We start from the raw sequence: 21471 nt of genomic DNA on the forward strand, positions 1-21471 counted from the left end.
GCCACAAGGACAGACAGTACAAGTGTCTTATAGGCCTTAAATATTTCATAATAAACATTTTAAGTTAGAATGAGATCAAAACGAGGAAGTGAAGACAATTATATCACGGACTATTTGTTGGGAGAGGCAGGCAGTAATGGAGAGGCTTCCAAACATCATAAGGCATCTTATTAAAGTGCCTAACATAAAACTTTATGGAACAGTATTAAAAATAGAAAAAAAATCAGCCAAAGGAATGGAATTGCTTTAAGCTACTTTAGCTTCACACTCATTTAAAACACACCAGTTAATCAATGGTATTAAAAGAAGACATATGGGGATCCCTGGGTGGCGCAGTGGTTTGGCGCCTGCCTTTGGCCCAGGGCGCGATCCTGGAGACCCGGGATCGAATCCCACGTCGGGCTCCTGGTGCATGGAGCCTGCTTCTCCCTCTGCCTGTGTCTCTGGCTCTGTCTCTGCCTGTGTCTCTGGCTCTGTCTCTCCTTCTATCTCTCAAGAATAAATAAATAAAATCTTTAAAAAAAATAAAAAAATAAAAGAAGACATATGGGGATCCCTGGGTGGCGCAGCGGTTTAGCGCCTGCCTGCCTTTGGCCCGGGGCACGATCCTGGAGACCCGGGATCGAATCCCACGTCGGGCTCCCGGTGCATGGAGCCTGCTTCTCCCTCTGCCTGTGTCTCTGCCTCTCTCTCTCTCTCTCTCTCTCTCTCTATCATAAATAAATAAAAATTAAAAAAAATAAAAATAAAAGAAGACATATGGAAAAATACGTAGTATTAACACACATGGTAATACAAGTGTTTTAAATTTAAGAAATTATTTCTCAATTAAGTAACTGAATGAAAATGTTCTGTATGGAAACTAGGTGCCATCTCACACCCCCACCAAATGGCCATAATGAAGGAAAAAGCAGTCCAAATGTCGATGAGGACGAGGAGAAATGGGAACTTTATATACTGCTGGTGCAGATGTGAAATAGAGTGGTCCCTTTGGAAAACAGGGTGGCAGGTCTTTAAAACGTTAACCACAGAGTTACCACATAACCCAGCAATTCTACTCCCAGACCTCTCTCCAAGTGAAATAAAAATAGACATCACACAAAAACACGTACACAAATGTTTGTTTATCCACAATAGCCCAACAGTGAAAGCAATGCAAATATCCAAAAGCTTGTGAATGGAGAAGCAAACTATACTATGTTTATACAGTGTGATATTATTCAGCAATAAAAAGGAGCAAAGTACAGATACACACACTGCAGCAAGGATGAATCATAAAAATGTTATACCAAGCATAAAAGCTCCCAAGTTTATCATTAAGTAAATTCTTTGTGTGTGTGTGTGTGTGTGTGTGTGTGTATTTGCATACACAGAGACCAGCTCTAGGGCTATAAAACAGTGACAGGATTTTGTCCAGGGAGGGGGTACGGAGGACTCAGGCAAAGAAGAACCCTCTTTTGGGCCAGTTTTACATTTAAACTTTTTAATAGGCACATTTTTATCTAAAAAAAAAAAAAACGTAAAGACATCTGCATTAAAAATTAGATGGGGCACCTGGGTGGCTCAGTTAAGCATCCGACTCTTGATTTCAGCTCAGGTCATGATCTCAGGGTTGTGGAATTGAGCCCCACACTGGACTCCGTGCTCAGCAGAGTCTGCCTGAGATTCTCTCTCTCCTTCTGCCTCCCCACAGTGTGTGCTCTTGTTCTTTCTCCCTCTCTCTCAAAAGAAAAATAAAAAGAATGCTCAAACATTAGTAGAGCACACAGTTGCAGATGATATTTTCCTGAACTTGGAAATCTGGTATCTTCACATTTAATTTAGTTTAGTTTGCTTTGTCTTTTTCTCCTTATTAGATTGGCCAGCAGCTGCTGTCTCTTATGTTTAAAAAGACAAAATGAGGGCACCTGGGTGGCTCAGCGGTTGAGCATCTGCCTTTGGCTTAGGTCATGATCCTGGGGTCTTAGGATCAAATCCCGCATCAGGATCCCCACAGGGAGCCTGCTTCTCCCCCTGCCTATGTCTCTGTGTCTCTCATGAATAATAAATAAAAATCATTTTTTTAAAAAAAGACAAAATGAAATTTTAATTTCTCTTTATTCTGTGGATTTTCTCTTTTTTAAGTTATATATATATATATACACACACATATATATAAATATTATATATATATAATATATATATATCCTGACTTCTCTTCCCTGATTTACTGAGACTGTTACTCATTAAGCTTATAAGTTAGTCGATTGCTTAAGTCATTTCTAGTCTTTCCATTCTAAAAAATAATAAGAGAAGCCACTTTGGCCAATTTCCATAAGTTTATGTCAAGTTTATGTCAAATTTACATTACATTGTTAGTAGATTATAATGTTGAACCGAGTCATTTAATGGAGGGGTAAGTTATTCTTTAAATCCTTGCCATTAATTTTTTTGTTTTACTCTATTACACAAAGAAATAGTCCCATGCAGTTTCTGCTTTGGGGAAATATGTTGAAATTTTCCTTTTTTGCTTGACATATGACAAATTTTAAAATATTCCATGACATTTGTAAAGTTCTTTTCCAATAAATACGGATTTCGATCCCCCAAATTATGTCAAAATAAAGTCTAGATGGGGCCAATATTTAAATGCAGAAAGTTAAACTGTAGAAGTACTAGAAGACTAAGTGTTCAACTTACAATTCAGGAAGCTGTATGTTGAATTTTCTGCATTTTTCTATGTTATAATTTCACAACAAAGCAGTTAAAATTTTTTAAGTGTTGGAAGAAAACATGGGAAAAAGTTTTAAAAATAATTTCAGAGTGGAGAGGGTATAGCTGAGCATGACACAAAACTCAGAAATCATAAAAGAAAAAGGGAATGAAATTGATCAGCTATAAATTAGAACTTTGATACTGCCAAAGAGTACGACGAATAAAGTGAAAAGAGAAATGGCAAACTGGAAAGAATATCTGCCTTTTCTGTGATACAAAAGGACACGAATGTTTTTAATATACCAAGAATTACTACAAATCAATAAGAAAAGTAGACAAAAGAACAGTTGACAAAGAACAGAACTGTTTACAGACAAGGAAATAAGAATGGTTCTGAAGTGTACATGAAAAGATGCTCAACTTCACAGGAAGTGAAAGAAATACACATTAAAATTAAAAGATGGGGTCATTAAGCCCGTTCACGTTCAGAGTTACTATTGAAAGATACGAGTTTAGTGTCATCATGATATCTATTCAGTCCTTGTTTTTGTGGATTGTTCCACTGGACTTCTTCTTAAAGGGGAATTGTAAGAGTCCCCCTTAAAATTTCTTGCAGAGCTGGTTTGGAGGTCACATATTCTTTCAGTTCCTGCCTGTCTTGGAAGCTCTTTATCTCTCCTTCCATTTTGAATGAGAGCCTTGCTGGATAGAGTATTCTTGGTTGCATGTTCTTCTCATTTAGGACCCTGAATATATCCTGCCAGCCCTTTCTGCCAGGTCTCTGTGGAGAGGTCTGCCGTTACCCTAATACTCCTCCCCATAAAAGTCAGGGATTTCTTGTCTCTTGCTGCTTTATAAGGATCTTCTCTTTATCTTTGGAATTTGCAAGCTTAACTATTAGATGTCGAGGTGTTGAGCGGTTTTTATTGATTTTAGGGGGGGATCTCTCTATTTCCTGGATCTGAATGCCTGTTTCCCTTCCCAGATTAGGAAAGTTTTCAACTATGATTTGTTCAAATACATATTCTGGCCCTTTGTCCCTTTCGGCGCCCTCGGGAACCCCAATTAAACATAGGTTTTTCTTCCTCAGGCTGTCGTTTATTTCCCTTAATCTATCCTCATGGTCTTTTAATTGTTTGTCTCTTTTTTCCTCAGTTTCCCTCTTTGCCATCAACTTGTCTTCTATGTCACTCACTCGTTCTTCCACCTCGTTAACCCTCGTTGTTAGGACTTCTAGTTTGGATTGCATCTCATTCAACCCCAAAGATTCAGATGCAATGAAACACCGGGACACCTGCACCCCGATGTTTATAGCAGCAATGTCCACAATAGCCAAACTGTGGAAGGAGCCTCAGTGTCCATCAAAAGATGAATGGATAAAGAAGATGTGGTTTATGTATACAATGGAATATTACTTAGCCATTAGAAACGACAAATACCCATCATTTGCTTCAACGTGGATGGCACTGGAGGGTATTATGCTGAGTGAAGTAAGTCAATCAGAGAAGGACAAACAGTGTATGTTCTCATTCATTTGGGGAATATAAATAATAGTGAAAGGGAATATAAGGGAAGGGAGAAGAAATGTGTGGGAAATATCAGAAAGGGAGACAGAACATAAAGACTCCTAACTCTGGGAAACGAACTAGGGGTGGTGGAAGGGGAGGAGGGCGGGGGGTGGGGGTGAATGGGTGACGGGCACTGAGGGGGGCACTTGACGGGATGAGCCCGGGGTGTTATTCTGTATGTTGGTAAATTGAACACCAATAAAAAATAAATTTATTATTAAAAAAATAAAATTAAAAGAGATTATATGGTTTTTCAGCTCTTAGATTGTCAAGGAAATGATATAGCTGGCAAAGTTATGCATTAACAGGCATTTCGATGCATCACTAGTGAGAGTATATGGCAATAAAACTTTATCTATAAAAACTGCAAATGCCACATAACCACACCTTGCAATTCTATGCTCATGTATTTATTAATAATGTGCAAAATAACATACATTCAGGAATACTTAATGTGGCCTTGTTTATGGCAGTAAAAGACGGAAGAAACTAAATGACCACTGAAAAGGAACTGGTTAAATTATGGCATAGCCATACAACAGAATTCCCCTCAGCCATTAAAAAGGAAGAGGCTGAGCGATGTGGGTTGATACAGTATGGCACTCATACCACATGTGTACATTCCCCTGGCCAGAGTTATTTCTAACACTCAGCCCTGGTCTGGCCTGGCCTGATTTCTGTGTAAACCTCCTATCAGCTTCCCACTGCCTCTCAGATAAAGTCAAACCATGTTAATACACCTGCCACAAAGAGATACACGTTCAGTGGCCAGGAAATGTTCCAAGGATGAATAAACAAATTGCCTTTCATCACCTGGTTGCTGGCCACCTCTCGGCCCTCTCATGCACCTGCCGCCCGGCCCTGGGACGCACACCTAGACCACAGTGGATGAGGGATGGGTGTACTGGCTGACTGGGGGGGGGGGGGGCGGGGAGCATGTGAGTGACAGCGAGCAACATCGGTGTCTCTATGTGTGTACTCAAATCTACCAGGCAAGGTCGTTGGGAGATGAAGCAGGTAAAATCCCCGACATGGCATCTGGGCCACAAGAAAGGCTCTGAACATGTTAACTATTATTATAAATGGTGCTGCTGTTTGCTCTGTAACCTCAGCCCCCACCACAGGGTACAAGGAAGGAAGGGAGGGATGGTGGAGAGGACATGGTTTGAATCACAGACTTCTGATTGCTGTTCCTTTGGCTTCTTCCCTCTCCCTGACTTTCCCAGGCTTGGATTATGGGGGGAACCCCCCAGGAGGCTTGGTGAACCTGTCTTGTTGTCCATTGGCTCGCTGGGGCTTGTCTCCTCATCTCTACTGGAGGGGCCCCACCTGCCTTTCCTGTGCTCGGGGGCTGGAGGGGAGAGGGGAGGGGAGGGTCAGGCTGATGGAAGCCCCATCCCTATGGCACTGGCAGGTCTGGGTTCTGCCCCTGGCTCTTGGGCCGGGCTGGGAGAAAAGGGGACAAGAAGGGAGCAGCTGAGGATGGCCAATGGGGAGAGAGGGGCAGAGGTAGAAAGGGCTCGAGTCTAACCTCAGAACCAGAAAGGCTGGTTGGTGGGGCCAAACAGAAATGTCCCACAGGGGACACCTGGGTGGCTCAGTGGTTGAGCATCTGCCTTCGGCTCAGGGAGTGATCCTGGGGTCCTGGGATGAGTCCTGCATCAGGCTCCCCGCAGGGATCCTGCCTCTCCCTCTGCCTATGTGTCTCTCTCTCTCTGTGTATCTCTCATGAATAAATAAATAAAATCTTACAAAAAAAGAAATATCCCATAAAACAGAAAGTGCCACTAAAGTTGGCTTCTCGGGACTGAGTGGACAGTCAGGCTTGTGGACTCTGGGGAAAAGCAGATCCACAGAAGCCATAAGTCCTCTCAGAATGCCCCATGCCAAGCCCTACCGGGGGTGATGACAGCGACCTGGGGTCTGTGCCCTCCCCCAGGGCTGGCCAGCTTCCATCCAAGGCTTCAGGGGAATGCGGTTCTGGAAAAGACCTGGCTGCACGGTCCATGCTAGGCCCATTTTATAGATGGGGGGCGGTGGGCAAGAGGCCCTGAGAGGGCTAAGACCCTGCTGGCACATACAACAAATAAGAAGCAAAGGCAGGGCCAGACTGACTGGGTGGGCTCTTTCTGGAAGATGCAGCCCCACCCCAGGGATGGCCCTCCTTTCAAGCACACCACTTCAGAAAGATGTTAGCAGCCACTTCCTCCCTCACCCACAAAAGCTGGTGGAACAGGTGAGAGGGGTCCTTAACACAGCCCATTTCCGCAGGTTGGGGGGTAGGGGGGTGACGATGTGGGTTGCCTGTTCCTTGGGAAGCCATCATCTTCATTGTCATCACAATGGCAGGGTCCTCCAGGACTTATACTTCATCAGGGCTTTACTAATGCTGAAACTGAGGCTCCCAGCAGTGAGGGGATTTGCCTGGTCACTGCTAGAGAGCCCCAGAACTGGGAGTTGAACAAGCATCTCTAGGCCCTGCGGCCCTCTGAGGGATAGGGTGCATAGTGAGGGGTGGAGAGGGATCCAGAGAGGGAGGCGCAGCCCAAGTCTGGGGCTCAGGTCCAAGCAGTCCTATCCCACATCAAAGAGGTCTCCCTCTTTCTCATTGCAAACTGCGGGATCTGGGTCCCAGCCTACATCACTGGTTTTAAGTCACCTCTTTCACCCCCACCCCCACCTTCTTGCTCAAAAGGCTTGGTCTTTCCACCAAAGGACCCCCCAGGGTTTCCAGATGCACCCTATGGGACCAGGGTGCTCTAGAGCCAGCAGGTGACCAGGTAGTGGCCTTGCCTCTCCTGCTCAGCCCTGGTGGTTTGGGCCCAGCTCCCACACGAAGTGGCTGGTGAGGCCTCCATGAGAAGGCTTTCACCTGACACATTCCTGGGTCTCCAGAGCATTCTCCCAGGATCTTCCAGGCCGGGTCTGGGGTTCCCAAACTTGTTTGCACATTGGAATGATCTGGTGGGGGGGGGGGGTGGCTTTCAAAAATTCCAACGAGCTGCATCCTGAACCAATCATAGCAAGATCTCTAGGGGTGGAACGCAGCCTCTGGAAGTTCCTCAGGTGATTCTCCCATGCTGACAAGCTTGGGAACTAATGTTCTAGGCATAACAACACCCAGCTCCCCATTCCCAGCTGGAGGAGACTGGTTCTGTGTTCCCTCACCCTTGGCACCCTACTTCTCTAGCAAACCAGAGGTAAGTGATTCTTGCCCTCTGAAAGGCTGGGGGACAGGAAAGGCACCAAGATGGCCTTATTTAGATGAAGCCCTGTGGGTGTCTCCCAATGACTAACACTTCCGCCTCTGGCCTGTTCCTTGGCACCTTGCACCCCAGCTCTGTGGCTCTACAGGATGCTCTCATACAGGCCCAGGCTCAGCACAGCTACACCCAACTGGAAACAAAGCCAAGTCTGGAAATCCCCTCTTTATCACCAACCATGCAGTTGGTGAGGATCCCGGAGGAATATGGTTTTGGAGTCCTAGGGGACAAAGTTAGGCAGAGGAGGGAAAACACCATATAATCTCACTTCCATGTGGAATCTAAAAAACCAAACCAAACCAACCAACCAACCAACCACCCTAACAAACAAAAAATACAGGGAACAGATTAGTGGTTGCCAAGGCATGCTAAGTGGAGGGTGAGAGAGATGTGTGAAATGGGTCAAAAGATATAAATTTCCAGTTATAAAATAAATATATCATGGAGATGTAATACACAGCTGGGTGACCATAGTTAATAATACTCTATTGCAGGGGCACCTGGCTGGCTCGGTCGGTAGAGCGTGCAATTCTTGATCTCCGGGTTGTAAGTTCAAGCCCCATGCTAGGTGTAGAGATTACTTAAAAAATTTTTTTATATCTTTAAAAAATAATATTCTCTTGCACATTTGAAGATTGTTAAAAAATAGATCTTAAAAGTCCTCAACACTAGAAAAAAAAATTTATAACTATGTATGGTGACAGATGTTAACTAGATTTATTGTGGAGATCACTTTGCAATGCATATAAAGATTAAACTGTTATGTCATACACCTGAAAACTAATATAATGTCACATGTTAATTATGTCTCAGTGAAAAATGGAATTTTCTTTTTTTTAAAGAGAGAGAGAGTGGGCATGGGGCAGGGGGCAGAAGGAGAAAGAGAGAGAGAGAGAGAGAATCTTAAGCAGGCTTCATACCCAGAACAGAGCCCGACATGGGGCTCGATCTCACAACCCTGAGATCATGACGTGAGCTGAAATCAAGAATTGGACATCTAATCAACTGAGCCACCCAGGCTCCCCCAAAATGAAAAACTTTTTAAATAAATAAATAAGACCTGTGCTGAATTCAGAGACTTTTTCCTAATTGAAGCACAATACTACCTTCAACAAATAATTTTCTTTCCAAAGGAAATTACCATCTCCACAGAGCTTTATTATTTTTCTGCTTACAAAATATATAATCAGTCATTTGAAAAGTTCTAAACATAGCAGAAATATAGAACTTGAAGTTTATATCTCATGATTTTATCCTTTAGGGAAAGGTACACAATTTCTAAGATGTTTTATCCACACTTGAGGACATTTTTGCCTGATCTGAGAATCAGAGTACCAATTCCTTGAAATTTTTCTAAAAGACATCTCGCATTTAACTTTGTTTTCTAAAGTAGTGCTCACCATGAACAGAAGATAACCCTCCAAAAAAAAGAAAAAACCAAACAAAGTAAACAAAATAACACTGTTGAAACAGAACCCAGTGTCACTGCCTGCCCACAGCTCTGACCCGGGGCCTGGCCTCCAGTTGCTGAAAAGGAGACCAAAAAGTGTGTGAAGCATTAATTAAGCACCAACTGACACTTTCTCCTTGACTAATGTGGAAGGATTAAAGAGAAAGAAAAGAAGATAACGTTCTCACTTTATGATTCAATTTACATGAAGGCCCTAACTGTACATCTCCTACAACCATCTTGTTGACTTCTATTGGATAAATCTCTGTTTGGGAGAACATTAGCCCATTCATTTCAAGAAGGGGATTCTGAGACCCAGAAATGCACAGGACACCTTCAAGAACTCAGGGAAAAGTCTACCATGAAGACACATAAGTCAGCAAGCTATTTCTCTCTACAACCAGATGCCACAACAAGATCTGAATGCCTCAGAATCCCAGCTCCCCACGGTTTGAATGGTCCCTCCACTTTGCCATGAGGGGCAGAAAGAACCACCAAGGCAAGAGGCTGATGGGGGTTTGGAGTTTGGTGATGGTATAGGCTCCATCCATCTACCATGGAGATGGTTGCTGGGGGCATGATGCAACTTCCCAGATGCCTGCAGCCTCTGCATCTGCACAGTATTGTAGGAGAGAAATTTAGAAATGTGGTCTCAAATACTTTAAAAAAATAAAACTTGAGGAGAGGATTCTGGGAAGATGGCAGAGTAGGAAGCAGTACTTTGTCTCTTCCACTGAGACGACTGCATAGGTACAATCTGTCTAATAGAACCGTTCTGGAACTCTGGAGCCTTTGAATGCTTGCTACTTCCAACAGAATGCCTGGGTGGTAAATTGTGGTTATTTTTGGTCATTTCCAGCTCTAAGCCCAGTAGTAGCTATCCATACCCCAGACCTAGCCACATGGGAGACCGCTGTGCACATGTTCCTGGGGGGGCATGCACACAGCTTACAAGAATTGGGGTGAGTAAAAAGGACCTTGTTTTCCAAATATTGGAGATTTGTGCTCTATTTGCTGATTATTGCTTCTGATCACAGAGGTGCAGAAAGAAAAGGCAAGCAGTTGTTGTTGCTGTATTTCCCCTCATTGCTGCAAGACCCTCTCCAGTTAAACAGTCAGGAGATTAAAAGGGCCAGACCCCATGGTTCCCACCATTATTCTTCCCTTTTCCCCCTTTCTGGAGCTAGACATTAAAGACTAGGACATTCAAAAACAACTATATATAAGGAGAAAGTTAGAAAGTGACCACATATGCCCAAGGAAAACTCAGAAAAGATACAGAAAGGCATTAAGTTTACACCTCAGACTGATCCTTGGCACAGACAGTCCACAGCAATGGAAAAACCAAAGCAATAACAAAAACCCAGCAAACTGTGGGGAAAGGGAGAGTCTTATTTCCAGAGTTATCACATTATTATATTCAAATGTCCAATGTTCAACAACAATAACAACAAAACCACAAAGCATATGAAGAACAGGAAAGTATGACTCATTCAATATGTTCACTCATTCAAAAACCAACAGAATTGCCCTGAGACTTAGTGGCAGACCTTTCAGACAATGACTTTAAAACAACTGTCTTAAAGAGGCACCAGCCTGGCTCAGTCAATACAGCATGCAAGTCTTGATCTCAGGGCTGTGGGTTTTATCCTCACACTGGGTGCAGAGACTGCTTAAAAAATAATTTTTAAAAAAACTGTCTTAAATGCTCAACGAACTAAAGAAAGAGAAGGTGAGGGGCACCTGGGTGGCTCAGTGGTTGAGCATCTGGCTTTGGCTCAGAGCGTGATCCAAAGGGGTCCTGGGATTAAGTCCTGAATCGGGCTCCCTGCAGGGAGCCCGCTTCTCCCTCTGCCTATGTCTCTGCCTCTCTCTGGGTCTCTCATGAATAAATAAATAAAATCTTTAAAAAAAATTTTTGTAGCTAAATTTTTACATTTTTAAAAAATTTCCTTTTGTGTATATTCTATAGCTCTGTTCTTTGTGGTTACCATGGGGATTACATTTAACATCCTAAAGGTAAGAAAAAGAAATATAATGCATTTAAATCAGAAAGAAGTAAAATTATCTGTCTGCAGATGGTATATATACAATACTCTTATACGCAGAAGATCCTAAACTCTACAGAAAAACTGTTAGAACTAATACATCAATTTGGCAAAGTCACAATATACAAAGCTGACACACAAAAATCAGTTGCATTTCTATACACAAACAATGTCAAATCTAAAAGGGAAATTACAAAAAGAATTCCATGCACAATAGCATCAAAAAGAATAAAATACTTAACAATTAACCACAGAGGTGAAAAATGTGTACACTGAAAACTACAAAACATTGCCACAAGAAATCAAAGGCATAAATAAATGGAAACACATTATAGGTTCATTGACTGGAAGACTTAATACTGTTCAAATGTCAATATTATACAAAGTAATATACAGATTCAACACAATCCCTACGAAAATTCCAATGATGGGATTTTTTTGCAGAAACAGAAAATCCCACCCTAAAATTCATATGGAATCTCCAGAGACCCCAAATAGCCAAAATCCTGAAAAAGAACAAAACTGGAGAACCAATAGTTCCTGATTTCAAAACTTAAGATAAACTAAATCAAAACAGTGGTATTGGCAAAAAAACATAAAGCCAGTCGACTCTTGAACAAGATGGGTTTGAATTGTGAGTCCATTTTTAAATGAAAAATTTTCAAGAAATACAGTAAGCACTATAAATGTATTTTCTCTTCTTTATGATTTTCTTAACAAAATTTTCCCCTCTAACTTCCTTTATTGTAATGATACAGTATATAATACACATAACATGCAAAATATGTGTTAATCAATTTTTATTATTGGTAAGGCTTCTGGTCAATGGTCTGCTATCAGTAGGTAAGTATTAGGAGAGTCAAAAGTTATATATGGATTTTTGACAGTCTGAGGGTTAGCACTCCTAACCACCATGTTGTTCAAGGCTCAACCACATAGACCAATTAAAATAGAATAGAAAGCCCAGAAATAAATCCTTGCATATATGGCCAAATGATTTTTGACAAAGTTGCCAAGACCATTCAATGGGGAAAGGACAGTCTTTTCAATAAATGGTGCTGGGGAAACTGGCTGTCCACATGCAAAAGAATGAAGTTGGAACCTTCCGTTACACTACATACGAAATTTACTCAAAATGGATTGAGGACCTAAATATAAGACCCAAAATAGTAAGACTCTTAGGAGAAAACATAGGACAAAAGCTGAACCACAATGATTTGGCAATCAACACCTTACTCTTAGGAGAAAACATAGGACAAAAGCTGAACCACAATGATTTGGCAATCAACACCAATATATATACACACACAGAAATTGGACTCATGAAAATTCAAAAAAAATTTTGCATAAAAAGATGCTATCCACAGGGTAAAAAGGCAAGCCACAGAATGGGAGAAAATATTTGAAAAACATGTATTTGACAAGGAATTTATAATCAAAATATACAGAGAATGCTCACAGTTCAGTAACAAAACTAAATGCCTGCAACTGAATAACAAAAAGACTAACAACTCAATTCACAAATAGGCAAAGGACCTGAAGAGATATTTCTCCAAAGAAGATATACAAACGGCCAATCAGCACATGAAAGATGGTCAGCATCATCAATCCTTAGGGAAATGCAAATCAAAACTATAGTGAGAGGCGCCTGGGTGGCTCACTCCATTAAGCATCTGACTTCAGTTCAGGTAAGGATCTCAGGGTCTTGGGATCAAGCCATGTTAGGTTCCCTGCTTATGGGGGAGTCTGCTCTTCCTTCTCCCTTTGCCTCTGCCCCTCCTCCCACACGTGTGTGCATGCTCTCTCTCTCTTAAATAAATAAATGAAATCTAAAAAAAAAAAAAAAAACTCTACAGGGGCACCTGTGTGGCTCAGTGGTTGGGCATCTGCTTTCGACAAAGGGCACAATCCTGGGGTCCTGGGATCAAGTCCCGCATGGGATTCCCTGCAGGGAGCCTGCTTCTCCCTCTGCCTATGTCTCTGTCTCTGTGTGTGTGTCTCTCATGAATAAATAAATAAATAACTACAATTGAGATTGATACCACCTCACACTCATTAGGATGGCTACTATCAAAAAAACAAAAAAACAGGAAACAACATATACTAGGGAAGATGTAGAGAAATTGGAACCGCTGCGCACTCTCGATGGGCATGTAAAATGGTACAGCTGCTGTGGAAAACAAGATGGTGATTTCTCAAAAAAATTAAAAATAGAATTACCATATGACTCGGCAATTTCACTTCTGAGCATATACCCAAAAGAACTGAAAGCAGAGGCTCAAAGAGATATTCGTATATCCATGTTCATAGCAGCACTATTTGCAATAACTAAAACATGGAAGCAGCCCAAGTGACCATCAATGGAGGAATGGAGAAGCAAAATGTGGTCTCTTCATACGATGGAATATTATTCAGCCTTAAACAGGAAGGAAACCGTGTAATATACAACATGGCTAAATCTTGAGAATATTATGCTAGATGACATAAGACTGTCACAAAAAGACAAATCCTGTGTGACTGCACTAATATGAGGTACATCGAGTAACAAATCCACAGAGACAAGAAGGTAGAATGGTCATGGCCAGGGGCTGGGGGGAGAGGGAATGGGGAATTATGGATAATGGGCATAGAGTTTTGGTTGTACAAAATGAGAAGAGTCCTGGGGATGGGCAGTGGCGATGGCTGCACAACAATGTGAACGTACACAATACTATTGGATATTTTAGGTGGTTACAATAGTAAATTTTATGTTATGTGCACCTTAACTCCATAAAAATAAAGTCTATGTACTCCTGTAGAAGTCCATGTTGAGAACCCAGCCTAAGGAAACAATCCAGAATGTGAGCAAAGCTCTAGCTACCAGCAGGTTCATCACAGCACTGCTGTCAGCAGGGGCAGCCCTACCTTTCCTGATACAAACTGGCTCATCTGAAATGCCATGGCCTCTGGAAGGTTAGCCGTGCCCCCCGCCCCAGGCTCTGCCCAGGGCAGGGATGGGAGGCTGTAGTGACCAGGTCCCCTCTGGTGGAGGGGCTCCTGCTGCAGGTCCGGCCTTTTGTTAAATTACATGCAAAAAATTCACTCGCAATAAGGGTTCAAGCACAGAACAGCTCTTCCTCTCTCACTTGCTCCTTCCTTTTTTTCTCCCCTGCTCCTTCTCTCTCTCTCTCTCTTTTTTTTTTTTTTTTTTTGCCATTGCCTCTGCCCTGTTCCCTCTTCCTCCAGACATCATCATGGTACATGGCCCCCCACCTCACACCTCTCAATTGTCCCTGTATCCCTTATGGGAAGGCCATGCCTGGCCTCTCCAAACACAACCATTTCTGCACCCTGGGTGTGCCTACCGCCCCCCCCCCAACAGTACCTTATCTTTCTTCACTGCAGTCATATCTCTGTGTACCTGTTTATTCTCTGTTCCTGTTGGCACATCAGTGAGGCTTTCTCATGTTCTCAGCTATAACCCAGTGCCCAGCGCAGGACCTGACATGTTCTAGAAACTCAGCACATGTGTGCTGAGTGGGTTAACGATTACTGGGTGGAGCCAGGTGGGAAACTGTGCTATCAGTACCTACCTTGTGGAGTAAGGGGCATCATTCCCCCAAAAATGCCCTTTGGTCATTCTACCTCCAAGAAGTTTCTGGGGGCGTGGTCTCCTCCCTGGGATGTCTAGCCTCTCTCCACCTTCTCTCTCTCCTCCTCCTCTTGGGACCCAATACAGCATCCTACCTCTAGCACCCCGACCCCACTCACATGCTCCACTCAAAGAGTCTGCTCTGCCCATCATATCCCCGTCCCTGCTGACCACTTTGCATGTGGGCCCCACCCATCCCAATCCTATCAAGATATTTTCCCAAAAGTAGTTCCCTTCCTGAGAGGAATCTAGAGGGAAATATGGAAAGAATTAAAATGTCACATTTTGGTTTTTATATAAAACAGAAGAGGGGTGCCTGGGCAGCTCAGTGGTTGAGCAACTGCCTTTGGCTTGGGTCGTGATTCCAGGGTCCTGGGATCAAGTCCCATGTCAGGCTCCCTGCTGAGAGTCTTCTTCTCCCTCTGCCTGTGTCTCTGCCTCTCTCTGTGTCTCTCATGAATAAGTAAATAAATAAATCTTAAAAAAAAAAAACCACAACAGAATTAAACAGTCTATGTGCAGTAGAAGAGAACAAGACTCAATCTAGATGCTTAAAAATGTGGATATGGTTTCATCATTCTATGGACAACACTGAAGCCACTTAAAATGCCAGTATACTCATTACAAAGAGTGAATTTCCTTAATATGTACAGTGCTTTTACAGCTAAATAGGAAAAAGACCAACAACCCAATGGAAAAATGGAAAAAGAATATGAATAGACAGTCTATGAAAAATTAACTACAGGGATCCCTGGGTGGCACAGCTGTTTGGCGCCTGCCTTTGGCCCAGGGTGCGATCCTGGAGACCTGGGATTGAATCCCACGTCGGGCTCCCGGTGCCTGGAGCCTGCTTCTCCCTCTGCCTATGTCTCTGCCTCTCTCTCTCTCTCTCTGTGTGTGTGTGACTATCATAAATAAATAAAAATTTAAGTTTAAAAAAAAAAGAAAAATTAACTACAAATGACCCTTAAATATTTGAAATGATAAGAGAAGTGGGAGGGAAATAGACCATTATTCATCTCCCAGATGTGCAAATATGGAAAAGTTTGATAACATGCATGTTGAGGTGGGTGTGGGAAGCAGGTCCCCTCACACGTAGCTGTTAGGAGTGAAAATTAGCCCAACATTTAAGGAAAGTAATTTGCCATATTTACCAAAGTTCAAACTGCATATTCGCTTTGCAAATTCAACTCTTGGGTGGTTTGTTGTTGTTTCTGATGTTGTTGTTTTTTAAGATATTATTTATTTATTTATTTGAGAGACAGAGAGAGAGAGAGAGAGAGCGCAAGCTCACATGTGTAAGCAGTAGGGAAGGGCAGAGGGAGAAACAGACTCCCCGCTGAGCAGGGAGCCCAACACTGAGATCACGACCTAAGCCAAAGGCAGGCGCTTAACCTGACTGGGCCACCGAGGTGCCCCTCCTGGTTACTTTTCTTAAAGTCTTATTTTTACATAGGCAAACATGATGCTTAAACAAAGATATTCACTACAACACTGTTTGGTATAGCAAGAGACTGGAAACAACCTAAATGCCCCAAAATAGTTAAATTAATTATGAAACAACCATAGGGTGAAATGCTCTAGAGCTGTTAAAAAAGAGAAAAGCAGATTTTGTTTTTGTTTTGATGTAGAAAGATTTCCAAATTACATTAAATTTTTTAAAAGATTAAAAAACACTATATAGAGTATATCACCATTTGTGAGAAAGGGGATAGATTATAGATATAGATATAGATATAGATAGATATAGATAGATATAGATATATCCATGTTTCTAAAGGCCCACCTGAACTCTCTTTGGAAGGAGACATAAGAACCTGATAACACTGGTGCTTTCAGGGAGGGTAAGAGGGTAATCAGGTGGCTGGGAGATAGGGGAAGGAGGGAAATTTACTTTTCATTATATATCTTTTTATATGTTTTATTTTATTAAATGAATGTATTAGCTACTAAAAATGAAATAATTTCAAAAATAATATAGGCTATACTTTTTCTTTAATACATAATATCATTTTATTTAGTTTAAAAAGTATAATTTCATTTTTTGTTTTTATGTATGAGTCCATTTAAAAATACGAATATACACAAATAGAAAAAAGACTGGAAGTAAACCAAAGTGAAAACAGATCATCTGAGGCTAAGTGAACATTCCCTCAGGCTCTCTGAAGTTCTCCTTTGCTGAATGTCAGAGGCACCTCAGCGAGAAGGGCTGCTAAAAACCTTCCTGGGGAAGACTCTTGTATCTAAGAACTTATTGGGAGACTTTGGAGTGACCCACAGGATGAAGTAGGAATCCCATTGCAGAGTCAGTCTTGAAACAAGCAGGATAAACAAGTGAACTCACGGTTCCCCAGGACTCTCATCTTTCCATCCCAGGAAAATGACTGGTTTCAGGCAGTCGTCAACTAGGGAGAGAAAGGGTGACCGCAGAGCAGAAGAGTCTGGGACCAAAGATGGCCAGAGGAACTAAGTTCACACCCAACTTCACCCAGATTCACAGAGAACTAAGGAACACTTAGGGCTTCCCAGAGGAACAGAATGGGGGTTCATGCCAACTTTACCCAGCTCTCATGGACCCACAAACCCCCAGATAGCATATGGGTCACACAACCATGCCCATTTTATAGGTACCAAGTCCCACACATAACCAAGTGCTTGCCTGTCCCATCATTTCTGTAATGGTTTTAAATACAGTGCATTGAAGAAGCATGTTCTCCAGGGTGGCCAGAAGGGATCAAAAATCTTCCCTGCCCCAGACAGCCTACACCAACAGCCAGACTCGTCAATTTTTCTTCGCAAATCCTCTAGGTGTTTTCCTTGCAGGCTGAGTTTCAGCCGAGGTAGACTTGGGGCTACCAGCCAATACTCAAAAAATAGATCTGGCAAAGGGCACCAATAGTTTATATCCTCAGAATACCTACAAAAAGTTTTTACAAAGTATTGGCACGCGTATTAATTTGCTTGATCCTTAGTCCAACTCTGGAAAGCAGAAGAGTGGTTCTGGGCTGGCAAATTAGTTTCCTAGCTTGGTTACAGTTGTAACAAAGTACCCTCAGGAGAGGATCCTTCTTTGCCTTTTCCGGTTTCTGTGGGGTGCTGGCAATTCTTGGGAGCTCCTGGCCTTAGAGATGCATCATTCTGATCTCTGTCTCTGTTGTCACACAGCTGTCATCTCATGGTGTGTCTCAATCTTCATAAGCTGACCTCTCTCTTGCAGGGACACCAGTCATACTGAATTAAGGACCCACTTAGTCTGGTATGATCTCTTCTCAATTAATTACATCAGCTATGACTCTATTTCCAAATAAAGTCACAATTCAGAGATAAAGAGGGTGAGAACTTCAACATATCTTTTTTTTTTCTAAAGATTTTATTTATTTATTCATGAGAGACACAGAGAGAGAGAGGCAGAGACACAGGCAGAGGGAGAAGCAGGTTCCCTTTGGGGAATCTGATGTAGGACTCAGTCCCAGGACCCCAGGATCACGACATGAACCAAAGGCACACACTCAACCGCTGAGCCACTCAGGCGTCCCAACATATCCTTCTCGGAGTCACAATTAAATTCATAACAGACGGGAGATATATACTAAAAAGGTCTGTGGGATTTTCCTCAGCGGGGAGGAGGTAAGTGCCTTGGGAGAGACTGAGACGTTCTGAGAGAGGAGACAGTCCACGGTCACCCAGCAAACACAAGGCTGCAACAGGCCCTGGTCCACCTGCCTCCCATAACTGGGTGCCAGTCAAGCTATGGGCGGTGCTTTGGAAACAAGGCAGGTGGACCCGATCAACGGCCGGTCCGCACTACAGCTCAGCAAGCTTGGAGCAAAGCACGACGGAGGGAAGTCCGCATGCACCTTGAAATAATCAGCTTTCCCTCCCGTTCTGTTTTCCAGTGGGACACCAAGCCGAAGGCTTTTCTCGACTTAGTGCTTCTCGGAGAGAAGGAAAAGCAGTCTGGAGGGAGGAAGCTCTAGGTACTGGTCTAGGTACCTTTGGTACCCCACCTCCCGACCCCCGGGTTTGGGAAGCTAGGAAGTGCTCATTTTCAAATTTTAAGTCTGCAAACCCCTAATCTTTTAAAAAGGAAATGGAAGAACCCTCAACTTATAAAACGGATGCAAGCCATGCTGAGACCATGAGAGGACCTCTCCCATACCTCCCTAAGTGGTTAGCTCAGCAAACTCCAGGTCCTGGCCTCCTGAGTGAGAAAAATGGTTGAAAATCACAAGAAATGCAAAGAGCAAGTACCAAAATAGCGCCCATGCCTTCACTCTATTAGGAGGTTAAAATGCTCACCGGACATAGTCTGTGGAGATCTGACATTAAGAAATTATTGTTAGGGAGCCCTGGGTGGCTCAGCAGTCGAGCACCTGCCTTCAGCTCAGGGCGTGATCCTGGAGTCCCGGGATCCAGTCCTACATCAGGCTCCCTGCATGGAGCCTGCTTCTCCCTCTGCCTGTGTCTCTGCCTCTCTTTCTCTCTGTATCTCCATGAATAAATAAATAAAGTCTTTAAAAATAATAAGAATAATACTGAGGTAGAGTCATGTTATATTAGTTTCAGGTGGACCCAGGGGATTCCACAATTGTACAGACATGTCGCTACCCTCTGCCACCATACAGCACCTATTATAATACCTTAACATGACGCCTAGAGTTCTTCTGCTGTACCTTCCTCTCTCTGACTTATTTATTTCGGAACTGAAAGTTTGCACCTCTTTGGAGGTCGGATTGACATACAGAGTGGTGGTTGTTTAGTGTACACAGCCTGAGGAGCCTAGAGGTAAGCGTACTCTGTGAAATGGTCACCACGATCTGTGGTGACCGTGAGCCTCTCCCTCGGCTCCCCGATTTCCTCCTGCCCTCCACGACCATGACCATGCGTGCGGGTAAGGCTGGGCTCCGCGCTGCACAGCGGATCTCCAGGGCTGCCCCATCCTGTGTATCCCACAAACTTTGTGCCTCTCGATCCCCTTTATCTAGCTCACCCCTCCCCGCCCCCACTCCCGCTGCTATAATTCTTCCAAAAGCGATGCAAAGTTAAAGTTCCAGGAGCGTGGGGAGGGAGGGGGCACGGGGAGCGCCCCGCGCCCAGCGTCCCTCGGCCCAGGTGACCCCGACCTGCCCCCCCGCTGCGGCTCGCACCCCCGCCCCAAACCCCGCCGTGCAGCGGGCGCCCCATCCGTCCGCGGGTCCGTTAGTCCCTGCACCCTGCACCCTGCGCCCAGCCCGCGGCCCCGGGCCCCGCGCCCAGCGCCCTCCGGCACCCGGTCCCCCGCACGGCTCGCCCGACCCGGCCCGCAGCCCCGGGGCCGCCGCCACTCACCCGCCGCGCTCCGGCCCCGGGCGCTCCCGCCCCGCCGCTCGGCTCTCGAAACTGAAAGCGGGCGGGGAGCAGCGGGCCCGGAGCCGGGACCGGCGGCCGCTGCCGGGAAATCACGTGGATTCGAGACGCCGCTGCCGGCGGGGGCGGGGGCGGGGGCGCGGGCGCTGGCCGGGCGGGGCGGGGCGGGGCGGGGAGCCCAGACCCCGGTCCCCCACGCGCGGCCCCGGGCGGCCAAGCTGAGGCGGAGGCGCGCGGCCAGACGCGCCCGGAGCGCAACCGTCCTGGCCTCCCGGGCCGCGGGGCAGGAGCGCGGGGCAGGGCGCGGGGCAGGAGCGCGGGGCAGGGGCGCGGGGCAGGAGCGCGGGGCAGGGGCGCGGGGCAGGGCGCGGGGCAGGGCGCGGGGCAGGAGCGCGGGGCAGGGCGCGGGGCAGGAGCGCGGGGCAGGGCGCGGGGCAGGGCTCGGGGCAGGAGCGCGGGCAGGAGCGCGGGGCAGGGCGCGGGGCAGGGCGCGGGGCAGGGCTCGGGGCAGGAGCGCGGGCAGAGCGCGGGGCAGGGCGCGGGGCAGGGCGCGGGGCAGGGCGCGGGGCAGGGCGCGGGGCAGGAGCGCGGGGCAGGAGCGCGGGGCAGGGCGCGGGGCAGGAGCGCGGGGCAGGTGCGCGGGGCAGGGAGCGCGGGGCAGGAGCGCGGGGCAGGAGCGCGGGGCACAGGGCTGGGGCAGGAGCGCGGGGCAGGAGCGCGGGGCAGGGCGCGGGGCAGGGCGCAGGGGCAGGGCGCGGGGCAGGAGCGCGGGGCAGGAGCGCGGGGCAGGGCGCGGGGCAGGAGCGCGGGGCAGGAGCGCGGGGCAGGGCGCGGGGCAGGGCGCGGGCACAGAGCGCGGGGCAGGAGCGCGGGCAGGGCGCGGGGCAGGGCGCGGGGCAGGGCTCGGGGCAGGAGCGCGGGGCAGGAGCGCGGGGCAGGGCGCGGGGCAGGAGCGCGGGGCAGGAGCGCGGGGCAGGAGCGCGGCAGGGGCGCGGGGCAGGAGCGCGGGGCAGGAGCGCGGGGCAGGGCGCGGGGCAGGGCGCGGGGCAGGAGCGCGCCCCAGGCCCCCGCGCTCTCCGCAGGACAGGAGGGGAGAAGGGAGGAGCGGCAATAACTGGTCTCATTAACTGAGCCTGCCGCTCTCTGACAGTCCAGGGATTTACCTCATCCCAAAAATAACCCTAAAATGTACAGCAAGCATGACCCCATTTTACAGGTGAGCAAACTAAGGTCAGAGAGGGGAATGAATTCGCCTCAGTCGCACAGGCAAAGGAACCAAGTCCACAGATGAGGCACCAAGAACTCCGGACAGCCTGAAAGAAGATGAGCTGGCTTCCGCAGGAGGGGCTATGCCTCGGGACCCTCCCAAAGATCCTTACACCCTCCTGGCTCTTTTGCACCCCTCCTGGGACAGGGAGCCCCCCTCCTCCTGCAGAGGACAGACACATCCATCCTGTGGTCAAGCCAGCCT

At 45.9% G+C, this 21471-nt stretch overlaps 1 protein-coding gene across 2 annotated transcripts in view; it reads right to left on the bottom strand.

Moving 5' to 3' along the window:
* The window catches only part of NLRC5 (NLR family CARD domain containing 5), an 81316-nt gene extending 61235 nt beyond the window's left edge, over positions 1 to 20081 (bottom strand). Inside the window, exon 1 of one of the 2 annotated variants that reach the window (XM_041766805.1) lies at positions 19983 to 20081. The gene's annotated coding sequence lies outside the window, so the exon portion shown is untranslated. The remainder of the gene's footprint in view (positions 1 to 19982) is intronic. The other variant, XM_041766809.1, reaches the window with a different exon arrangement.
* Between the last annotated feature and the right edge of the window lie 1390 nt (positions 20082 to 21471).

The sequence above is a fragment of the Vulpes lagopus genome, chromosome 8 (assembly GCF_018345385.1).
Source record: "Vulpes lagopus strain Blue_001 chromosome 8, ASM1834538v1, whole genome shotgun sequence".
NCBI classification, from domain to species: Eukaryota; Metazoa; Chordata; class Mammalia; order Carnivora; family Canidae; genus Vulpes; species Vulpes lagopus.